The 25,840-nt window shown below is 36.6% G+C and overlaps 1 protein-coding gene across 3 annotated transcripts in view; it reads left to right on the forward strand.

Annotated features, from left to right (window-relative positions):
- The window catches only part of LOC105208452 (furin-like protease 1), a 307,454-nt gene that overhangs the window by 128,189 nt on the left and 153,425 nt on the right, over positions 1 to 25,840 (forward strand). For 2 of the 3 annotated variants that reach the window (XM_054225764.1, XM_029037878.2), the window contains one exon: positions 23,672 to 23,884. The exons of the other annotated variant lie outside the window; for it this stretch is intronic. The gene's annotated coding sequence lies outside the window, so the exon portion shown is untranslated. The remainder of the gene's footprint in view (positions 1 to 23,671; positions 23,885 to 25,840) is intronic. 3 annotated transcript variants of the gene reach the window in all.

Here is a 25,840-nt window from a genome sequence, read left to right on the forward strand (position 1 = left end):
TTAGCATTTTTGTGTCTTAGAAGCTTTTACCCAAGTATTCTCACAATTCAAGAGCTTAGGAAAATTATTTATGCAATTAGATTGCTGGTTATTCGTATTTGCTTCGTGTTTTCCATTATACCTAGAATTCTCATTAAAACCCCTTAGACTTTGGATTTGCTAAGCTTAGCATTTTTGTGTCTTAGAAGCTTTTACCCAAGTATTCTCACAATTCAAGAGCTTAGGAAAATTATTAATGCTATTAGATTGCTGGTTGTTCGTATTTGCTTCGTGTTCTCCATTATACCTAGAATTCTCATTAAAACCCCTTAGACTTTGGATTTGCTAAGCTTAGCATTTTTGTGTCTTAGAAGCTTTTACCCAAGTATTCTCACAATTCAAGAGCTTAGGAAAATTATTAATGCAATTAGATTGCTGGTTATTCGTATTTGCTTCGTGTTCTCTATTATACCTAGAATTCTCATTAAAACCCCTTAGACTTTGGATTTGCTAAGCTTAGCATTCTTGTATCTTAGAAGCTTTTTACCCAAGTATTCTCACAATTCAAGAGCTTAGGAAAATTATTAATGCAATTAGATTGCTGGTTATTCGTATTTGCTTCGTGTTCTCTATTATACCTAGAATTCTCATTAAAACCCCTTAGACTTTGGATTTGCTAAGCTTAGCATTCTTGTGTCTTAGAAGCTTTTTACCCAAGTATTCTCACAATTCAAGAGCTTAGGAAAATTATTAATGCTATTAGATTGCTGGTTGTTCGTATTTGCTTCGTGTTCTCCATTATACCTAGAATTCTCATTAAAACCCCTTAGCTTAGCATTTTTGTGTCTTAGAAGCTTTTACCCAAGTATTCTCACGGTAAAGTTATATTTGTTCGTAATCGAAATTCGAAACTCAAGAAATTCGGAACTAAAGCTGGCTGCCCTAACCAAATATACTCAGTGCATTGCTACCATGAAATGAAATACTGATGGTTCGAAGCCCAGCGGTGAAAAATCGGTATGTTTAGGAAATTGAAAAAATAACACAAATTTCCAAAAATAATCAAATTAAATTTAGTTAGTCCACTTTCATTTCTCTTCTCCGAGCGCGTTATAAAAAAATATGAAAAAAAAAATAAAAAACAAAAAAAATCTATAAAATGCTATGCAACATCAACTATTCGTACCAAATCTGCGACAGCTCTTGTTAGTAGCTTAATCATTGTTTTTGTTGTTGTTGCCGCTGCTATTAACGCTTAGCTACTGCTATCGTCATTGCTTACCAACGGTTATCACAATTTTATTGACACCAAATCCGCTTAGTACTGCCAATAATCGGCTGAACATTGGCGATATAACGAAATGAAGGTAACAACAGCAACAAAAAATCCAAATCTCAGATGCTCTGACACTGAAAGCAGCAAGCAAATGTGATGGATTTAACGTGGACTAAGAGTTGGTAAATGGAAAATCGTAAGCAGATATGTATGTATGTGTGTGATTTTATGACGTTGTTATTGTTTTTGTTTTTGCAACAACAACATTCGAAAAGACGAAATAAATTAAGTTGGCACACAGTGCGAAAATGTTCAGAGAAATTGCAGCTTCAACATTGTTGTTGTTGTTGTTGTGAATTTATCCGTTACCGCTACTCAATTTCAATTTGCTATTAGGTTAATTCAATCAAACAGCAACTGCAACGGCATCGAATTCGGCATAAAGTAAAATGCTGGCTCGCTTTAGACCCTGCTTCTCCCACTTCTCACTCACTCACTCACACATTCCAATCCATCGTGTTCGAGGCCGTAGCCGACCTCATTAGTAATGAAGCTGGGCGCCGGCAAATGATGTCGATTGTTGCCAATAGCTGCTGCTGATTGCACTGACTGGCAATACATTTGCATTTATATATATGTATGTGTGTGTGTGTGTGTGTGTGTGCAGCTGTGATGTTGCTACGATTTTATTGTGCAATAATTTCGTTCGCTTTTCACCTACTTTTGCTGCTGACAATGAAATACTCAAAGCGCAAATGATTTTACTGTGGATTTATGTAAGTGTTTGTTGTTGTTGTTGTTGCTGCTATTATTGCACCACCACTTTTGCTGGCGTTAAATGCCTTTGTTGGCATATAATTGTTGCTTGGCAGTGAGTAGCTAGTTACTATATTCGTATATACGTTCTTATTTCACAATTTCCTTTTGCGAGTGATTTGGCTGTCGTTGCTTTTCGGTAGTGGCAGACCCATGTAAAACACGTATACACCGTTTTTGCTATTCCTTATATATTGATTTTCTGTTGGCGTTGTTGTTGCTTTTTTTAAACAATTTGAACTTTCAATTAAGGCTTCGTTTTGGGATTTTGCTTTAACACAAATTTGCACTTTACAGGACCACAGCGATACGCACACACACACACACACAAGTCACATAACTTATTGAAACTCTGCCAGAGTTCCGGCCTAATAAAGCTGTGCTCCACAGTATTTTTTAAAATCTGCTGGCCATTCGATTTTCCATTGCCTACAATCAGGCGCATTTACTTGCGATTTGTCCTTGTTGCTTGGCCTTCGTCGTGTCTTAAGTGCCTGACTACCGAGTAATCTAAATTAATAAATAATAGTTCATCGAGCAGAGGCAGAGCAATTGCAGGAATAATGTTAGTTAATTGGTTGACATTCCGCTTAAAGTTTTTACGTTGGCTTAAAAGCTTTTCAAGGTCAACTTGTGGATATTTTGTGGCATTCCAAAAAAAAACTTAAGGAATAAGAATAGAAATTAGTTTTCCAATTGTTTTTTGTGAATTGGAGTGGTTAGAGTTAAGATTTGGAAAATTAAATTTCCCCCAAAAAATTTTTTGTTTTAAATTTTAAATGCTAGTAATATGGTGAACGAAACCAGCTATATGAGAAAGAGACTACCTGCTGTTTAGTTTATTTTTTTCAATAATTCGAGAATATAAATGGTCCATCAACCATAATGATTTAAAATTTCTATCACACGCCTGAGTTGAGTTATTCACGTTCATACGCCTAATGCTATGCTAAATTTTTATATATATGCCACATAGTACCTATATTCATAACCAGAACAATAAATAATAAAATGAGCAATATTCATAACGCTAAGGCAGACATCAATTCATAATTATCAATTTACCACAACACGCCAAACACGTTTCGGAAGTGATTTTTGCTACAAATGATGATGCTCGCTGCACAACAGTTACATAATAACATTGCGCTTGGGTTATTACATTTGCATGCATGATTTGATTAGCGTTGCGTGCCGCAAACAATAGCGAATGAGTAAATCACTGGGGGAGTGTGTAATGTGTGCTGCTAATAACTTGCTGCAAGTCGCGTATAAATCAACATTTAGTCAAATTGTTTTCGGCACACCACTCAGGCACTGGTTGCCACACCCCAAAAGCGCGCTTCGAATGACGCCAACATGTGTTGCAACACACAAAGAGTGGAAATTTCATTTTTTGGAAGTGTGTTCATTTGTATGAGAGTGGAGTCGTAGACTACCCTGAACACCGCATATATTTGCTTGTTTGTGTGTGTATGGGTATGTGTGTCTGTGTTGTTATTAGCTTATTTGCATCACGTTATAGTCCAATTAAACTAATTTGTATACAAGTGTGTTGCATAAAAGCGTGATGTTGCAAGTGCAGCGTTCTGCGCTCTGTGTATGGGGACGGAAGTGCTGCTGACTGTGACGCGCGTGGAGTGTCGAGAATTTCAGCTTGCAATGCAATTACGTAGCTTTTGTTGTGCTTGTACCGTTTCTACTTTACTGCACCCCTGTTTAGTGCGGCGGTGTGTTCGGCACTTAACGGGGGCGCAATTGATGCCGCAAATTGTTGCTTGATGTTTCACACAGAAAGTGGCACGTTGGGTGACTGCATGCATCCAACAGGTGTATGCGCTACTCCGCACTGACCTTTTATCTAAATATGTATTTGTGTGTATTCGTATGTTTGCAAGCATTTGCAAATTTAGCTAATTTAGCACACGTGTGTTTTCAAACGCTAACTGCGAATATATGTGAGTAACCCTTTTATGTAAATATAGTTTAAGTCTGTGTATTTAATGTCATTGACACCGTTATCCTGCCACTAGAACGTATTATATTTTTAAATATAATATGATGTAGTTGAACCTTTTTGAAAGCAATGCACGCCTGTGCATATGCAATAAATGTAAAAAGAATTAAAAGTAAACAAGTAAGGAAGGGCTAAGTTCGGGTGTAACCGAACATTTTATACTCTCGCAATTTATTGATGTAATTTTATAAAGACAACACAATTCGACCCATATATTCGGCATAAAGTTCAATAGAATAACGAAAATCATCATAAATAGTATATGGGGACTGAGGTAATTCCTAAACCGATTTCACTCGTTTTCACCACCAAGATACAACGTATCGAAGACTATACGCTCACTTAATTTAATATTACTTATAATTAGGTATATGGGATCTGGGGGAAGTTATGACCCAATTTTTACCATTTCAGGTACAGAGAGAAACTGTTATAAGAAAAAAATTCAGAGGGAATGAATTACATTAAAATATCTGAGGGATTTACCTATACTTTCGGTGAAAAATTAACCTTAGGCACTGAGTTCTTCATGTTTGATATCAGGGGCCTTGAAAAGTCATGGTTCGATTTTGACAATTTTTCCACAAGTGATGTCACAGCTCAAATACAGTATTTCTGTAAAGTTTTATTCCGCTAGCTTCATTGGTTCCTTATGAATACATTATAAAGTGAACGAATCAGATGGAATTCAAAATTGGGTTATATGGCAAGTAGACGTAGTTGTGAACCGATTTCGCCCATATTCCACCCGTGTCATCAGGGTGTCAAGAAAGTGTTATATACCGAATTTCATTGAAATCGGTCGAATAGTTCTTGAGATATGGTTTTTGACCCATAAGTCGGCGACGCCACGCCCATTTTCCATTTTGTAAAAAAATCTGAGTGCAGCTTTCATCTGCCATTTCTTATGTGAAATTTAGTGTTTCTGACGTTTTCGTTAATGAGTTAACCCACTTTTAGTAATTTTCAACCTAACTTTTGTATAGGAGGTGGGCGTGGTTACGATCCGATTTCTTTAATTTTTGGACTGTATTAGGAAGTGGCTAAAAAAACGACTGCAGAAAGTTTGGTTTATATAGCTCTATTGGTTTGCGAGATATGTACAAAAAACTTAGTAGGGGGCGGGGCCACACCCACTTCCCCAAAAAAATTACATCCAAATATGCCCTTTCATAGTGCGATCCTTCATACCTAATTTTATTTCCATAGCTTTATTTATGGCTTAGTTATGGCACTTTATGTGTTTTCGGTTTTCGCCATTTTGTGGGCGTGGCAGTGTTCCGATTTTGCTCATTTTCGAAAGCTACATTCCTATGGTGCCAAGAAATAAGTGTGCCAAGTTTCATCAAGATATCTTAATTTTTACTGAAGTTACAGTTTGCACAGACGGACGGACGGACAGACAGACATTCGGATTTGAACTGCACTCTTCACCCTGATCACTTTGGTATATATAACCCTATATCTAACTCGTTTAGTTTTGGGTGTTACAAACAACCGTTATGTGAACAAAACTATAATACTCTCTAGCAACTTTGTTGCGAGAGTATAAAAATAATATTTACAAAAGTAGATATGCATATTTAACGGTGAATATTTTTATTAAAATCTCGAACATTCAATCCCGCAAATCAGGATCTTGATACGCATTTTTACCATTAACAATACTGCAACGTAATTAAGATTGTTGGCGCATTACTGTCGCACAACGGCCGCTTGTTTGCTCGTTTACTGCAAAGTTATTACTCTTGTTGTTGTAAATATTATCTTTATTCCTCGGTTGACATCCATGCCTGTCAATTGACTGTGAACACTTAATACGCCGCACGTAATAGACACTTCACATATGAATACACACCGATATGGGGCGACAGCTTTTAAATGGCACGTGCACACTTCCCCCGCTCACACCCGCGCTGCCCCTTCTACCTTCACTATGTTAACACTTTTACTCACTCACGCTCTTGTGGCGGCAATAAAATTTTATTTACTCACACTTACAGAGAAGCGTGTAAAGGAGTCGTTTCTACCATTCGACCGGGTTATTGGGTGCAAAAGCGCCAGTGGTTCGTGTCGTGAGTGTGTTCGCATTTAGTGGCGTGTGATTTTTGCAGTGGAAGCGGGGAGGTGACGAGGGGATACGTGAAAAATTAATAAAAATTGAAAACTAAATAGCTGCAGTTCCAACAATTTGAATTGTATGATAGGTTTCGAAAATTCAGACCACATGGAGTAAGGGCTAAAATGGTTGCAGATTTGTTCTCTCGAGATTTGTGATCTCAAAGCAAAAAAAAAAAAAAAACAAAGCCTCTTTGCTTAAGTCAAGTGACTCATGTGCGCTTAAATTTCAACATCAGTGTATGCCAGACTTTTAGGCGCAGAAAACATTATTTTCATATTTTGCTTAATTTTCTTAACTCTTAATATGACGTTAGTGTGGTGTTCTTTCATAAATCCTAGTTGTATGTGCTCGCATACATACATTCAATTACTGTATTATTGCTCTGACATGTATACTATGATTTCAAATGGTATGGAAATTGTCAAAGGAAATCAAATATTTGTGCTATTTCATCAATCACGCAAATTATGTTTCATTGATTTTAGTCCTCCCATGACTCTGACTTAATTAGTGTCGAAAATCATACATTTGCATTTCCCTAACAGTTTGCTGCATTCACATTAGATTAAATGTTTCTTGCATACTTCTAGGCATGAATTGCATAGATCTACTGAAATGTATTTCAATTGCATTTGCAATACTGTCATCATGTAGTAATTAAACTATAGTTGAGTTAAAATTTACATAACGCAAGCAATTTCATACCACTCACATATGTACATACATGCATATATATGTATGTACGTATGTCTCTATGCGTTGTACATTGCACTCAAAGTTATGCAATGTCATCTGTGCAAAATTTTACGAAGACCAATATTTGATGACATTTCAAATGAAAATGTACTTGTCTTGTTGGCTGACAAATCCACTATGCAATGCTCTCACAGAGAATTCAATTTCGCTTGCCAAAAATTACATCCTTTCAGCTCAGTCACCGCCCGTTGATTATGTTCAATTCAACACATACGCATGTGAAATGCGATAAGAATTTAATTTCCTCTAAATTTTGTTTGCCATGATTGCTATTTGATTATGACAACTGCACACACGCACACTTACTCATGTACGTCACATAACCGTACTCAATTTACCGTTGACCATTCGGTTAACTTCACCATCATATGAACTACGAGTAAATACACTTGTGCGTCTGTAGATATACATACGTGTGTGCACACAATTTAATTTGAACCTTCATCAAAGCCTGAACGCCTGCCACAAGGTCATCAGCGCGCTTTCCTGTGCAATACCATCTGATATTTCCCCTTTCAATAAATGCGAGAGCAGCTGGCTTAGTTGACTGCAGGTGGCATAAATGCACACATGTGGCATCGAAATGTGCATTGTGGTGTCTTTTGTGGTAAGTCACCGATTGCTGGCCTCAATGCTGCCTGTTTGGCATTTCTAGCATTTCTAGTTAGAAACTGTGAGGCATTTAATTTCTTACTAGAAGCATGGCAGTTTCATGTGGGCTGTTTCCAAAAATAAAGCTATTATTACAAAAAATGTGTAGCTATTAAAGTGAAACATAAAAAAATAAATAATTATAAATATATATTTTTGTTGTTTGGTGCTGAAGTGATTGGTTCAAAAATAGTCTGTCCTTGACGAATTAATCAAGCTATCAAGCTAAATTTACTGTATGCCTAAATATAGCACCGTGCTGATTCCCGATTTTTCTACAAATACCTATTTGTCGACGCGTTTTCCATCATTCACTCAAATACTAAAGTGTCGGCATGTTTTTGTTCATTAACTTTGATTTGCCTGTGTTTAAATAAAAAATCACTTGAGTGTTTGATTGAATGATGTGTTTGCGTTGTGACGAAATGTTAGCTGACGTTTTGATGAGGGTTAACAGCCAGCAAAAAGATAGATGACACATATGATGACGTGTGTAACAATAAGTACCTACTGGCAAGTCTTACTTCATTAAGCTTTAAATACTTTATGCCATCATCTGATATATCATTGCATTGCCATTACTTTCATCACTCAATAGTCTAACTTTACCCGAAACTGCGCGCAACACTTTAATTAAATTTAATTGAAATTTATAATATAAATATCATCCTAAAATTAGGCAACGATTAATTTTAATTTGTAGTAAAGTAATTACCACAAAACGTTGCCTACATTTACGCATAATGTCAAAACTTCCGGTGGACTTTATACTGTATATATCGGTTGGTAAGTAAGATATCTTAGTAAAATTAAAATTAAGTAAACGTAAAATATTGGTTATAATGTAGCTTGGTGGCAAAAATAGTTGAAATCATTTCAAGAATTACCCCAGTCTCCAAACACTATATATAATGATTTTTTTCAGTGGACTTTATTCCGATTATGTGGGTCAAATTGTGTGCTCTCTTGATAAAATTATAATGAGTATAAAATGTTCGGTTATCCCCGAACTTAGTCCTTCCTTACTTGTTTTTATTTACTTACATTTACATAATCAACATTTTATTTATTAAAATATTGACTTATTTCAACCCATATTGTTTGCCTTTCAATTTACTATATTGGCTTACTTTGAACGATTGGCCAGGTAGTTGTTCTTCAATGGAAAGCTTTTAACCACAGTTTGTTTTTTTGATGGACAAAGTAAATTGAAACTGCAAATGTTTTACTTACACCTCAGAGATGTTGTTGAAAACAATATCCCTGAAACTCAACAGTAAGCTGATAAAAAAGTTGAATATTTCACAAGAGATGAATTTATGTTGAAAAACGTCAAAACAACGTGTCAAAATTGAAAAGCATTAAATATTTACAATAAAACAACAACAAATCTTCATCAATTACATGATGTAATGTGTGGCAGGCGGTAGGATTCGAGGGCTAAAAGCTGAAAATGAATGCTGACACAGAGATAAGCGAGCGATTGAACGGCGACGGCGTGAGGCGTGCTAAGGCAGAAATGTATGTGTGCGTGTGTGCATGTGTTTGGCAGATACACTTGGTATGTGAATGCGCTTCAATGAGCTTGAATGCGTAAAATAATGTGGGTGTGTGGGTGCTGAATCCACCCAACACCCCGTGCTTGTGACCGTCTGGCATTTTGTGTGCCCAACAATCTACTTGCAGAACTGATGGATTGAGTGAATGCATGTGTCGAAATGATGGCTGTTTGTCGAGTTTTAAACACACGCACATACAGCATACATTTACATGTACATATAGGTATGCATATAGCTATGTGTCCGCGTGTGGTAGCTGCTTTGTGGCCGTTTTGGCTTTGTATGCTCACGCAAATGGTTGAACGCTTCAACGCGCCCACACTGAGCTAACCAAATGCTAAAGGCTCCACACACACACATTCCTGCACAGCGTACGCAGCACATGCGGAGATAAGAATATGCAAATATAAAATTCATTTTTTTTTGTAAAGAACTGTCAGATTGACTGCCTGTCAGACAGATATTGATAGCCAAGCATGGTTAGAAAAATATTTATCCTTTGCTTACGGTTTGCCAATTGCGGTCGAGTGGCCACAAAGCATTACTTTGCACTGTGATGTGTGCACACACACAAAGTGTTTGAAATTGCTAAGAGCGGGACTTAAATACTCTTTAAAATTGTATTTATCGCCACCTTGCCCTTGCCAGCGGTATGCTTTTATTGGAATTAAATTTTTAGTATTGTAAAATTCTGTGGTTCACAAATATTGTTTATTTTAATTTCAACTACTCGGTAGCCTTTTGTACAGGCACATTTTTTTTTCTAGAAGACTCTTAGTGAAAGCCACTTCGGCCACCTCCAGAAAAATGGTTCTTTCTTACAGAAGAAAATTAAATATTTATTAAGAGCGAATATAAAATTTGTGGTTTTCCTCGAATTCGCGTTGTTTGGGACCGATTCTATCGGAAACTTGCTTCAGTCTCTCATTTTGAAAAAAAAAAAAACTAAATGTATTCAACTAGGTTCAAGCTGTACAGCTTCATCCTAAATGTAGGCAACACCAATATTTTGTTTCGTTAAAAAACATAGGTAAAAATGTATGCTCCTCTATTTCTTTACTTCTTCCCTTTATGACAATCTTTGGAAAGCGATTATCTCATGGTTACGATATTTAAATCATACTACATAATTAATTCATAATTTTTAGTTTTTTGAGAGCTAAACGCCGCTGACACATCGCACGATTTATATTCACAGCAGTTTCAAGTCTAATAATTTAATTAATTTTATCGCAGATCAAGCACCTTTCGGTGATTTTCTTTTACGTCGTTTTTCTTCTTTTACATTTTGTATTCAACATTTTCTTGTTGTGCGCAGGCACAATCGCTTTATGCCGACTTCTTTTTGTCTTCCCTGCATTATGCTTCAGCTAATTGGTTCATTTCCCTTTGCCAAATGGCTGACGCGCTGAGAAATTTAAATACAATACGAGCCCACATAAACACGACGAGACGCCATCGCCAGTCATAAACGCCGAAAAATATGCAATAAAAGCTGTAGACATTATATTGTTGTCTACATAAAAAATCAGTTTTTTTTGGAACGATTTTTTTTTATTTTTGTATAAAATTCTACTTTTTTTTGGCACTTTGTGTAAAATCCGATATTCCAAGTTAAATATGTCTGCAAAATAGAATTTAAGATCTGCATAAGCAAAAAATACAAAAAAAAAGAAGATAAACAACGGTAATCTGCCATGGTTCAACTTGCAGTCGTCTCGGCCGCTGGCAATAAAATCATGCTGAAGCTTATTACATAAGCAAATCGCTTAAGATTATTGTCAAGCATTTGCGCACTGTCACATATGCATTACCGTTATATTCGTGGTGTATGCGTACACACAATCGTTAGATTTCAGTAAAACTCACACAATACAATTCAATAAACTGCTGATGCACGTAAATAATATTTGAATAATGCCAGCGACGACAGAATAAACAACAGATTCACAGCAACAAAAAAAATAATCCGAGAGAATAAAAGTAAAAAGAGCATAAAAGAGAACAGTAAAAAATCACTCGCTAAGTATTAACGGAAAGGATATCTATATAGACATTGGGAATCGCATGCTAACAACTTTATGCCATTGCCAATGAGGGCTCACATATAAGTATGCCCATATATTGGTATTATACATATGTAGAAGCATGAGTGCAATGCATCAGACAGTCACTTAGACATGAATTGTTGTCGCGATTTTTGCGCTATTGTCAAGCGCGCACCCAATTTTATATCTTTTTTTCATTTTGCTTGCGTTATTCGGTTTCTCGGTGCTGAATGCTACCATATACAGACATTACTCATACGCCCTGTACGCTTTTATTTGGAGTTGTTATACTTATTTATCGTTCTTATTGTCTTCGTTTCTGTCGCGATGCGTTTCCACAATTGTAATATTAATATTTTTATTGTTATTTTTTTAAACAAATCATTGCCTCCATTTAGGCGCATACCATACAATAACTTATATTGACCATAGTCATGCTTAAACAAGCATCGATTTTCAAGTGTAATTGGTGTCTTCGTTGGAAATTCATTATTTTTACAATATACACAGTTGATTTATAGTCTGAATATATGTATTCCTCAAAAACGCATTTGCACAAGCTTAAAGCTTCACTGCTGCTGCTCTCTTAGAAGCTGGCTTCTGTATTTTTTCGATATTTTATGTTTTCTTTCTCGACTTGTTGTCATTGTAAATATTTTCCTTTCACTGTTTTTGTTTATTTACTTTTCATTTCCTCAATAAGTATGTCTGTAGGTATATGAGTGATTCAGTGATGTAGCAGTGTAGAGTCTGTGCTTTAACGAGAAAAGCTACGACACTTGCCCGCCCTTTGCGTGTTTTCCTTCAAACACTCGCTTCTTTTTAGTTTCGCTTAGTCGCCGCACTGAGGGCATCTTTTCGTATTTGATCTCCTAATTTTAGTCTTGTCGATTTTTTATTGTTTCGCTTCAATGCGTTTTCATTTTCGTCGATTTTGATTTTACCGTTTATTATTTATTCTGTTTTTTTTTTTTATTTCTTTTGGTTATTTCTTTCTATTATTACTCGGATTATTAATATTTACTTTTATGGTATTTTTGGCATTTTACTTGTTTCTATTCGTCAAGGACTCTCACCACTTTCTGCCGAGCGCCACACCCCTCCAATCTTCGAAGACACTTGTGTGTCCATAACTCACTGCGTTGCAGCGCGCCCACGATTCTTCAAGTCCAGCAGTGTCCTGTTGAACGTTAAATGTTGTTGACGCTAAATGCCCCCACATGTTGCACTTCTTACATACCTTTTTATTTATTTTTGTTGGCTCTTTGAGCACAAATTCATCCATTTATCTGCGTCTTCAATGCTTTCTAGCCGTCGCTTCGTTCAACTACATTAGTATTTGCTGTTTGTCGCGTATCTCTTTGCTTTTACACTTTTACTCAGCCACTCAGTAGACCGCCCACTTTTCTTACTTATGTCTTGTTGTTGTTGTTGTTTCTTCAATTACTTAAAGTGCAGCGAAACTTCTGCGCGTCCTTTTTCATTCATTCTTCTAATGCATCACTTTCCAGTTGTATCCTGCCATTATCCTTGACTGTCGGTGGTAGCCATTTTGATTAGTTCTGTCGGCAAAATATTTGGCTTTGCTCTCATTCATGCGTTGACTTGTTTACTTGCGTTGATTTCGTTACAACCGAGGCGGTTTTCGCTGTAATCTCGAGTGTCCATTATTGACTCACTGCCACACACTTATATCTATCACTTTCACATACATACATGTGTTCGTTGATTTCAATTTTCTTCATTTTATTTTCTCGTTTTCACATCATTAGACGCCGCCGATGCGTACCCACCCACCCGCGGATGGTTCACTTTTCTGTGTCTTACGTACTCGCCACTCCGCCTGGCACAACAACAGGTTTTTTTATGACTTATATGCGTGTCGTTTATAAGTAGCCCTGCCAGACTATTACCAAACACTTATCAGAATTTATTTGCTTGTTTATTAGTTACGTCTGCGATTTTTCCGTCTCCTTCAGTTCGAGTGTGTTACTTGTTTGTTTGCTTTGCGTGTTAATGCCTTCGTGTTCGTGTTAGTGTTGTGCTCCATGTTCACTGTTACTAAAGTGGTGGGGCGTGTCTTTTGGTTGGGAACTTCCACGCCAAAACTGGGCTTTTAGCATATTCATTAAGTGTTTCCGTTACAGGCTGGTTTCAATTGAGCATTAAATTAGGTGAATGCCACATGATATGAGTGTGTGTGCGTGACTTTAGGTGTGGGGATAACCTTTTCTTACAGCTCAGGTGGAGTTCCATATACAGAAGTAGTTTTCTTGCCACACCCACTTGTTTTCCGGACATATTTATTGAGTACCGTTAAGTGCTGTGTGAAATTTACATACTTTCTGTGGTGTTAAGTAATGTGCAGTTATGCGTGTTAGAATATGTTTAACACTTTGTTTTATTTATCCTGACTTAAACGTGTGAAACATTTCTCAGGTTTAACGGAAATAATATATGTAAATAAAGGAGTCGGTATTACGAGGGCTGCTATATATATTTCTGGCCTAATAATGAAAATAGGAATATTTATCAACGAAAATGGTTTTATTGTTTTTCAAAATATTCTCCATCAAGATTTATACACTTTTGCATGCGCTCAAACCAATTTTCGAAGCACTTTTTTTGAGCCTTTTTTTGAGCGATTGTCAAATTGTGCGGGATCCAACGAGAACAAAACCTTTTTTACGGCCAGGTGTTCATGCAATATCGAATGTATGTTGGTGGGAGAAATGCAGAGGCATGCCTCTATCTGAAGGTATGTTACATCACGGTCTTGCATTATCAGTTCACATACGGCATCGATGTCTTCTGGCACAACGGCTGTTTTTGGACGACCTTCACGGAATTCGTATTTGAGCGAGCGTTGGGCACGATTGAATTCGTTGTACCAGTTTTTCACAGTGCTATAGGATGGTGCTTCATAGCCATACAAAGATTTTAGTTCATCGATGCACTCTTGTCGCGATAATCCACGTCGAAAGTTGTGAAAAATGATCGCACGAAAATGTTCACGAGTTAATTCCATTTTTTAGCCGAGATGAATTTTTTAATTCCCTGTAAATAAAACAATTCACGATTAAATGACAAAACGTTCTGAGTGATGTTATGCTAAAAAATGTCAGACTTTCCAATGGAAATGTCAGATTGTACCTGGCAACACATAGTGTTGCCTAGGCCAGAAATATATATAGCAGCCCTTGCATGCTATGTAAGGATGGAGGAACCCAAGTAAAGGGTGGTTTTTTAGATATGTGGTATTCCCGAAAAAGGGAAAGGTATATCATTTATTGTTTGGTCAAGAATTTAGCTTTATTATAAAGGTAATATTTTGCCATTATGCTTTCGGGTAAGTGAGCTCCGCTTCTTCTTCTTCTTGACTGGCAACAACAACGCTTACGCGGTTATAGTCGAGTCCGAGTGGAGGTCTCCCTCTTCCTCGGCTTCCACCAGCGGGTACTGCATCGAACACTTTCAGAGCTGGAGCACTTTCGGCCATTCGAACAACTTGACCTTCGCTGAGCTCCGCTGGCTCGAATAAATTCCAGCCGAGAGGTCCAAACTGAGTGTAAATCAAGTAACAGCTGTGAAAAAGACCAACTTCGAAAAAAGTAAATGAAACCACACGTCTAAAAACATCCGTTATTATAGAGTTATTGTACTACAGTTCAGAACATTGCGATATCAAATACAGAGATATGTAATGACTATAGTACTTCGCCTAGTCAGCTCACTCTTAGATTTATTTTGTTAGGTTAATTATGCGTTGCTATTGCTAGCTCTATCGATTAAACTTCCTTCATGATCGTAAATTCTCATTTCGTGTTGTGTTAAAACATTAACAATGAATTATACTTCTCGTTCATAACTGTTCGATTCACGTGTATGCCCTTATACATATAGTAGCCGATATGTACCCACCCAGTTGCAGTTGGTGAAGCTTCATTATTTTCTCGCATTTACCTACATAGGTGTATACAACTTTTGTTCACCTCAATTGTGCAGCAATTTATGGTTAGCTGTTAGTGCAGACACCTCTTTGACCCACAAGTCTGGCGAATGTGTTAATCTATCATAATGAATAACGGGAATTCAAAGGTAATTATTTAGGTTAGTCGCTTATCAACAACACACACATACAGTGAAAATTAGTTAAACAGCGCATGGACGCATGCGTCCAGCGTTGCCACATCAGCACAAATAAATCGAGTGCCAGTATGAAGGAACATAAATTAAATAAATTAAAACTTTTTTTTAACTAATTATTTTTTTAAATTTTTGGCGATAGTCATTTATGTATATATGGATATGTTATTAGAATGATACCCAAAATTTCCACATAAAAAAAATAAAATAATAATAAGAAAATAAAAGTGATGCACAGACAATAAAAGAGTTAGATATGAGGTTATATATATATATAAATGATCAGGATGACGAGTGGAGTTGAAATCCGAATGTCTATCCGTCCATCTGTCCGTGCAAGCGATGACTTGAGTAAAAATTCTTAATGAAACTTAGAACACATATTCCTTGGCACCCTGAGGAGGTTAGTATTGAAAGTAGGCGAAATCGGACTATTGTCAAATCGAATCGTAGGTTTTCAAGGCGCCATATATCGAACACGAGGACCTCAGTGTTTCTAATCATTTTTTTTACCGAAAATATAGGTAAGTCTCTCAGATATTTTGAAGAAATTTGTAGGGAATATTTTTCTCGGGTCATAACTTCACCTAGCTCCCATATACCTAATATTAGAATTTCCAACTTTCAATGGACTTTTTACCATATATATGACAAATATGTGAGTCAAATTGCGTATTATATAATAATAATAAAATTAAATAAATAAATTGCGAGAGTATAAAATGTTCGGTTACACCCGAATTTAGTCCTTCCTTACTTGTTTTTTATTTTTAACAAATAAATAAACAAAATTTGAAATCCTTCATATTTGAGACAAAAACCGTTAGCTGGTAACACTGTTTGCAGAATTGTGAACTAACGTGGCTAAGTGGCCATGACCCATGAAAACCGCAAGCATACAAATACATACATCCATACGTTCGTACACATAAGTATAAGATACATATATAAGTGCAACAGCATTCGTCTGTGCGATGCCGAGGTGGCTGGCATGCTATGCGATTCTCATGAATGAATGTGTATAAGTATGCACGTGTCTGTCGCCAAGCTATTTGCAGTGTGTCCAACGGCTTTGTGTGTTGATGATACCTTAATTAATCATTTAACTTTGACTGCAACGTGTCACAGTTGCAGACGCCTATAAAGGGAGGTGTAGACGATTAAGCGGTTTGGAATATACACTCATACATACACTTATATACACATGCATATCATGAACGTTAAACTACATGCAGGAAACTCCAGTAGTTTTTAGTACTATTTGACAAAGTCTCTAAAAAAGGGTTTGCAACATATTTTTGAGTTTTTATTTTTATAACTAAATGGCACATTGTGATTTAGAGAATTCATATTCTCAAATCAAGTTTCTGAAACATCTGTTGCGTAGAGCTGCCAACCTTTCGAACAAAAACTTTTTGAAAATATATTTAGTGTGCATGTATATATGCCACATTGAGATAATTAGGTTCCTCTTGGGCAAAACATAAACGCATTTTTGACTATATCAAAACATAAAAAAATTAATGCTTTATGTAGCAGAATTGCCACCTTTTTAAACATTAAATAATTAAAAATAAACCGTGTATATTATTGAAATTTCAAAAAAGTTACCTGAAACAATTTATTTTAATTAAAATTTAAATATAAATTCAAAAAAAAAACTATCGAATCAAACAACAACATAGCATTATAAATAGAGCGCTGGACTTTAATAATAGAATAACGGCAAATATGACTGCGGTGATTGTAAGTGATACTTGATGCAATAACCACAATGCTGACAGTTGTACAAAAAAAATTAAAAAAAATGTTTATGAAAGTATCACACTGCCAGCGATAACTGCAATAACAACGACGGCGTTGACATTTCAACCGTGCTACAACAATTTTATACGGTTACCGCACGAAATAATGTTGGCATGTCATGCAATGCGAACGCAGCGCTGCGACTTGATGCTACAAAGGACAGCCGCCAAACGCACATAAAATTAATTTGTTGCTGACAAAAGGAAAACAAATGACGACGCACACAAAAAACTAACCAATTTAATGATAGAATTCATAAAAACCAGCAACCCGATGATAAACACATCCACGGGTGACATTTTAATGGCCGCCATTTCAATTCACTATCGCGCTGTTGCCATCAAAAAGAATAGTAATAATAATTTTCTTTGAGGAAATTAATTTTCGCGTTGTCATAAAATAAATTGAATTGATGTGAAATTTCAACTGGAGCATTAAAGTGTTGCTGTGCTGCCTTAAGTGATGTTAATTGTATAGTGTTTCAGTTTTTCTTCCTCAACTGACTGGCATCTACTTCCCGATACACCACATGATGCGTATAAAGACCGCCTGCATTGTTGCGTGTCTCACGTACTGCTGACCATTCGGCAATGTGTGTGTTTGTAGCGTACACAGTGTACCGTTAATGCATGCCGGCTGCATGCAACACACTACAATGCTACGGTCAACCGTTGTGGGGTAGTTTTTAATTAATGTGCCACAGAAACGCATTCAACAGCATTCACAAAGCGCTTGTGTGCAACAATGCGCATGCGCAGCAGCATTTACTTTTCAAAATTAATTATATGTTGCCTTAACTTAACTGACCCTTTGCTGACTTCGTAAATGATTGCGTTAAGCGATTAACAGGGACATTCGGTGAATTCAGAGAAATTTCTAAATGTGTAAAAATATCTAAAATAGCTCTAAAGACCTTTTTATTATATATTATTGTTCTTTAAAACACCAGCGTTGCACTCAGTGCTCACCACATTTTGACACTTTATTAACTTTCTTCATTATTATTTTTATACTCTCGCAACATGTTGCACAGAGTATTATAGTTTTGTTCACATAACGGTTGTTTGTGTCACCGAGAAATAAAAGAGTTAAATATGAGGTTATATATATATAAATGATCAGGATAACGAGTGGAGTTGAAATCCGGATGACTGTCCGTCCGTATGTCTATCTGTCCGTACAAGCAATAACTTGAGTAAAAATGAAAATATCTTTATGAAACTTGGAACAAATATTCCTTGGCACCCTGAGGGGGTTGCTTTCGAAGCAAAATCGGTCCACTGCCACGCACACAAAATGGCGAAAACCGAAAACCTATACAGTGTCATAACAAAACTACAAATAAAGTTATGAAAATGAAATTTGGAACATAGGATCCCATTAGGGAGGGGCACATTTGGATGTAATTTTTTTGGAAAAGTGGGCGTGACCCCGCCCCCAAATAGGTTTTTTGTATATAACTCGCAAACCAATAAAGCTATATAATCAAACTTTCTGCAGTCGTTTCTTTTAGCCATTTCCTTATACAGTCCAAAAATGAAAGAAATCGGATAATAACCACGCCCACCTCCCATACAAAGGTTAGGTTGAAAATTACTAAAAGTGGGTTAACTCCCTAAAGAAAAACGTCAGAAACACCAAATTTTGCATAAGAAATGGCAGAGGGAAGCTGCACTGAGATTTGTTTACAAAATGGAAAATGGTCGTGGCGTCGCCCACTTATGGGTCAAAAACCATATCTCAAGAACTATTCGACCGATTTCAATGAAATTCGGTATATAACACTTTCTTGACACCCTGATGACACGGGTGGAATATGGGCGAAATCGGTTCACAACTACGTCTACTTCCCATATAACTCAATTTTGAATTCCATCTGATTCGTTTATTTTTTTATAATGTATTCATAAGGAACCAATGAAGCTAGCGGAATAAAACTTTACACAAATACTGTATTTGAGCTGTGACATCACTTGTTGAAAAATTGTCAAAATCGGACCATGACTTTTCAAGGCCCCTGATATCGAACATGAAGAACTCAGTGCCTAAGGTTAATTTTTCACCGAAAATATAGGTAAATCCCTCAGATATTTTAATGTAATTCATTCCCTCTGAATTTTTTTCTTATAACAGTTTCTCTCTGTACCTGAAATGGTAAAAATCGGGTCATAACTTCCCCCAGACCCTATATACCTAATTATAAGTAATATTAAATTAAGTGAGCGTATAGTCTTCGATACATTGTATCTTGGTGGTGAAAACAAGTGAAATCGGCTTAGGAATTACCTCAGTCCCCATATACTATATATGATGATTTTCGTTATTCTATTGAACTTTATACCAAATATATGGGTCAACTTGTGTTATCTTTATAAAATTACATTATTAAATTGCGAGAGTATAAAATGTTCGGTTACACCCGAACTTAGTCCTTCCTTACTTGTTTGATTTCATATTAAAATATTCCATTAGCTTTAGCATATTGTACGTGGCAATACTCATGTGGGCATTGTACCGCTCAACTCTGTCGGCATAGTACGAAAGTCCATGAGGAAACTGACAGCCAAATTGGCTTGCTTTGAAATAATTTCAAAATAAATATGAGCTGCTGTGACTGAAGTTTCAAATGCAATACTCGTATATGGGTATGTATGTATTTGCATTAACCACTACATGTCACCTTCACTGCAGTTGCCTTACCTACTTTCGCTATGTTTCCCTCTTGGCATTAAATGTACTGGTCATGTCCTGTGTATTTTCGCACGTTTGCTTTTACCTTGGCACCTTTCACTTTGTTGTTGCAACTGCTGACACTTTTCTTTGACGCCAACTCGTTTATAAACAGTTTGCAGCCAACCAACTAACCAACCATAAAGTGATGTCAAAGGCAAAAGTGAACGTGAAAGTAAAACCGAAAGTAAGAAAGGAAAAGGAAATCGAAACTTTTTTATGCACATATTATTAAACTTTCGCCTTTTTCTCACACTTGCTATTTGATAGACCTGCTTTTGATTTGCTGCCAATTAAAATCTGTACCACCATAATGAGTGAGCCGCCTCTCATTTTAATTTCTAAAAAACAATGTTGGCTCGGTTTGTCGATTACAAGTTGCTTTGTTTGATATCATAATCAAGGATACCAGCATATCCTTTGAGCGTCGAATTGCTTTGAATAAAGTGAGAAAAATATATAGCATGCGAGAAAAAAGTTATGCACTTGTTATCTGCAAAAGTTATTGCTATCCGTTACATACGCATGCATATTGACTCACATATGGATGTTTTTATGAACGTACACGAAATGTATACATTGAAAACTATAAATAATAAAACTGTAGCCGCGTGTGCATACTTGCAACAAATATGAATGCAATTTAAAAACTTCTTCTATAGTAAAGTAATCAATTGCAGGTTCAAAAGCGAACACAACTACATGAATGCATGTATATTGAATATGTAATGCATAAAAGTTATATTTCATACTTGAACAGAAATATTTTTGCACTTGTGCAACATAAATGTAATCAAGCGATAAACTGTGTTTCACAAAAACCGAGAGCATTAATGAAGTTGCTGGGTAGAAAAGTTGATTTTTTCAGCTTGTATTGCACATTTTTTCTGCATTTTTTCTGCAATAAATTCTTATGAAAAGGCATTTTTTGTTTGTTAATAAAAATATGTAAAAATGTTTAAGCGGCGTTGCATTCGCATTGTTATGCGTTTTCATTGCAGCGTGCTTGTACAATTTCGTTCAGGAATGCTACTACAATTCCACAGAACAAGGATTTAAGTGAAATTAATTATTGGAAATTAATTTATAAAGAAATTAAGTAATTTAATAAAAACAAGTAAGGAAAGGCTAAGTTCGGGTGCAACCGAACATTTTATACTCTCGCAATTTATTGAAGAAATTTTATTAAAATAACATACAAATTTACCCATAAATTCAGCATAAAGTCCAATAGAAAAACGAAAATCGTCTCATATAGTATATGAGGGCTGAGATAATTCCTGAACCACCGATTTCATTTATTTTCACCAGCAAGGTACACTATATCCAAGACTATTTTTGGAACAGAGACACACTATTCGAAGAAAATAATTTCCTCTGAATTACATTAAATTATCTGAGAGATTTACCCATATTTTCGGTTAAAATTTAACCTTAGGCGCTGAGTTGGACATGTTCGATATCTGGGGCCTTGAAAAGTCATGGTCCGTTTTCGACAATTTTTTCACAAGTGAAGCCAGTGATGATATGTACTATTTGTTTAAAGTTTTATTCCGCTATCTTCATTGATTCCTTATGTTTACATTATAAAGTGAACGAATCAGATGGAATTCAAAATTGAGTTATAAGGAAAGTAGTCGTGGTTGCGAACCGATTTCGCCCATTTTTGTCCGTGTTATCAGGGTGTCGAGAAAATATTATATACCGAATTTCATTGAAATCGGTCGAGTAGTTATGATATGGTAGATATGGTTTTGGACCCATAAGTAGGCGACGCCACGCCCATTTTCTAAAAAAATCTGAGTGCGACTTCCATCTTCCATTCCTTATGTGAAATTTAGTGTTTCTGACGTTTTTCGTTAGTGAGTTAACCCACTTTTAGTAATTTTCAACCTAACCTTTGTATGGGAGGTGGGCGTGGTTATGATCCGATTTCTTTCATTTTTGGACTGCATTAGGAAGTGGCTAAAAAAAAACGACTGCAGAAAGTTTGGTTTATATAGCTCTATTGGTTTGCGAGATATATACACAAAACTTAGTAGGGGGCGGGGCGACGCCCACTTCCCAAAAAAAATACATCCAAATATGCCCCTTCATAGTGCAATCCTTCATACCAAATTTTATTTTCATAGCTTTATTTATGGATTAGTTATGGCAATTTATGTGTTTTCGGTTTTCGCCATTTTCAAGTTACAGCTTGCACAGACGGACGGACGAACGGACGGACAGACAGACATTCGGATTTGAACTCCACTCTTCACCCTGATCACTTTGGTATATATAACCCTATATCTAACTCGTTTAGTTTTGGGTGTTACAAACAACCGTTATGTGAACAAAACTATAATACTCTCTTTAGCAACATTTGTTGCGAGAGTATAATTAAATTATTTAATAAAAAAATATTTTATTAAAGATAAACTATTATAAATTGTGAACAATAACTGTAACTTTTGTGCATAATTATGAGCAGTAACAAAGAATTAGCTTTATGTATGTATGTGATTGGCGTTGAACCGTTTAGCCTGTTATAACCGAATCGATGATAGCGCGCCACTCCTCTCTTCCTCTCACAGTTCGGCGCCAGTTGAAGATCCCAAGTGTAACCAGGTCGCTCTCCACCTGGTCCCTCCAACGGAGTGGAGGCCTTCCCCTTCCTCGGCTTCCTCCGGTGGGTACTGGATCGAACATTTTCAGAGCTGAACTCTTTTCGTCCATTCGGACAACATGACCTACCCAGCGTAGCCACTGTCTTTTTATTCGCTGAACTATGTCAATGTCGTCCTATAAATCGTACAACTCATCGTTCCATCGTCTGCGGTATTCACCGTTGCCAATGTACTGAGGACCATAAATCTTGCGCAAAATTTTCCTCTCGAATACTCCTAGTGTTGTCTCATCTGATGTTGACATCGTCCAAGCTTCTGCACCGTAAAGTAGGACGGGAATGATGAGAGACTTGTAGAGTTTGGTTTTTGTTCGTCGAGAGAGGACTTTACTTTTCAATTGCCTACTCAGTCCATAGTAGCAGCTGTTGGCAAGAGTGATTCTGCGTTGGATTTCGAGGCTGACATTGTTGGTGTTGTTGATATTGGTTCCCAGGTATACGAAATTATCTACGACTTCGAAGTTATGACTGTCAACAGTGACGTGGGAGACAAGACTCGAATGCGCGGACTGTTTGCTTGATGACAGAAGATATTTCGTCTTGTCCTCATTCACCTCCAGACTCATTCGCTTCGCTTCCTTATCCATGCGCGAAAAAGCAGAACAAACGGCGCGGTTGTTGCTTCCAATGAGATCAAAAAAAAATTGTAGTGAAAAGTTTGCTAAATAAACAATTTATTTTATTTTATTCTGCAAGTATTTGAATTGCTTTCGTGCAGGTGTCATCAAATATTTATTTGAGTGTAAAAAAAAAATAAATACTCACAGCTTGATAGAAAATGATGACACTGGGTAAATATTCGTGATCATCTTATTGTGTATGACTCGGCCTCAACCCATGAAAGAGCATATCATATATGTTAGCATATATGCTATTGCCTGCTATAAAGCATATTAATGCCCAAACCCCCCACCAGAATTTCAAATTAAAACTTACCTCTAGAATTATGCTTCTTAGAATAGAATATTTGCTTTCTTAATCATGGGTGATTTTGGCAGCCTGAAAAACAGTATTGCATTTAAGTATTTCACGCATATGTTTACTTTATCAGAGTCTACACAATGTTTCAACATACATTTCCATTGCTTTCTTTGCAGATCTCCAACTGTAAGACAACTCAACAACAACAATAGTGCTTCCAAGAAAATAAATTGCGAAAGTCGTAAACTCGCATGCCTTTGTTCGATTAGAAAGCAGCTGACGCACACCTACATATAAAAAGTACATCAGGACGTACCAGAAACAAACAAATATTCAAAAAAATAACGCAAATATCTCATGAAAGTACAGCAGCGACAACAACAACAAAGGTGAGGAACGCATAAAGCGAGCTTTTAGAGTAAACACATTGAATAGAAAGCATTGCCGTAACCGGGCACAAAGCTAACGGTTTGCTGTGAGCGCATATGCCCTAACGTAAATGCACTCTTTTCTCCGTACTTCCATAAAAAACATACTCGTACATAGAAGCAGTCAGGTAAATAGCACAATTCCTGTAGAACTTCGTTTCCTGCGTAACTCAAGCCGTTCGCTGGCACAAAGGTGGGCCGAATAAAGGAAAAAATGGAAAATATGCATTTGGGGAGTTGGCATGGCGTGGTAGTGCCTTTAGAAAAATTTACATTTAAGTACAAACACAGCTTAATGGTAAAATGTGAAGTAAATCCAGTGAAGAGAGTGTACGCCCTTACAAACTTAAATATAAACAACAACATGCATACACACACACACACGCATTTGTGTATATGTATGTGTAAGTGCAGCATAAAGTAAACAGGTTAAAAGCCAAGCCAAAAGGCTGCACTTTAAGTGCCTTTCTCCATTCTTCTCCAGCTGCCACAACTCTCTGCGTGCGTTTTACAAATTGCCTCTAATAGCTGCCATACAATGTTGCAACAAAGCAAATCTTATTCGCAATTTAATAACATCAACAAAATATAATGCTGTAAGCACCCGAAATCCGACTGCATTGTCGAAATTATTTCCCCCCGCCCCCCACTACGCATTAAGCGCACCGGAAAATCCTACCTTTCACGCCAATTTGTGGCTGTCAAGCTTGTTGAGGCGGGGTTAAGTGTGCTACGCAACCTTTCGCCCGGAGATTTAACTCGTGCCTTGCAGAAATTTTCATTTTTTCCTTATAATTTTTACTTCCACCCTGCGCCTTTGGGTTAACAAATTGGTTGCACGTTGGCAACAAGCTTAACCTCTGCATTATTTCCTCACCCATTTGGAGTGTTGCTCGGATTTTACATGCCACAAGTTGCAAATGAAGTTGCAAGTTTATTGTTTAACATTTTATATTTCTGGAAGAATTTTTGGAAGAATTGCAGAGCAGCTGGGATTGTCGCGCTCCTAGTGTATTCTCTAAATTAGTATGGATTTTTTTTAATAGCCAAATAATAATAATAAATGCCAAATGTCTCGATACTACTTGCAAGTATTTGCTTAATCAGTGCTTATATTCTTCGTTAACGAATAATTATTATGAAATTTTAATTTTACAAATCTTCATCTATATATATGTCTCTCTCTGAAAAGGAAATACCCACAGATATCATCATTCTTTCAAAACATTTTCCTTTCATTCCCACTCGACTCCATAGAAAATATGCCATCATTAGTGTTATTGCTACTTATGCGCTCATTTACGCCTTTTCTTCAGCATTTCCTCAATTACTTACTTGTCTGCTCTTTATTGTTGTTGTTGAGGTTCCTATCTTACGCCGTGATTTCTTTGTTGAGGCGCTGCGCTTTGTGAGTAAGTACTTTCATTAGAGTCGTACTTTATGCTTCAAAAGCGCCTACAATTGAAAAAGCACTGGTTTCTATGTAGGCGCAGTTGTGCTCAGAAATACATACATATGCGTGTTTTTTTTTGTGTATGTGTGTGGTTGCCCTGTAACTCAACTTCGCATTCTTATTACTTCATTACTTCCTGTGCATGGTTTTTGTTAAAGCGCCTCCACTTATTTTTGCCACTTTTTCGACTCAAATTCCATCTTTAATTTTTCCCATTTCTTTCTTTCATTAACAACACAGAGCGACGTGCTTGCTTTCTTCAACAACAACAACAAGAGATTGGTGGAAATAGCTCAACGCCTTTTGAAATCAACAAAGGAGTAAATGTGTGTATTGGTGGAGTAAGGAACCTTTTCTGCAGTGCAGTGCAGAATCTTGAGTAGTTTTTATACTCGCCCATTGACAGCTGTCATTTTTCGGGCATTTTCTAATTTCCCAAATTGCGCGTCGACCTAATGAGCATG

The sequence above is a fragment of the Zeugodacus cucurbitae genome, chromosome 2 (genome assembly GCF_028554725.1).
Source record: "Zeugodacus cucurbitae isolate PBARC_wt_2022May chromosome 2, idZeuCucr1.2, whole genome shotgun sequence".
NCBI lineage: Eukaryota > Metazoa > Arthropoda > Insecta > Diptera > Tephritidae > Zeugodacus > Zeugodacus cucurbitae.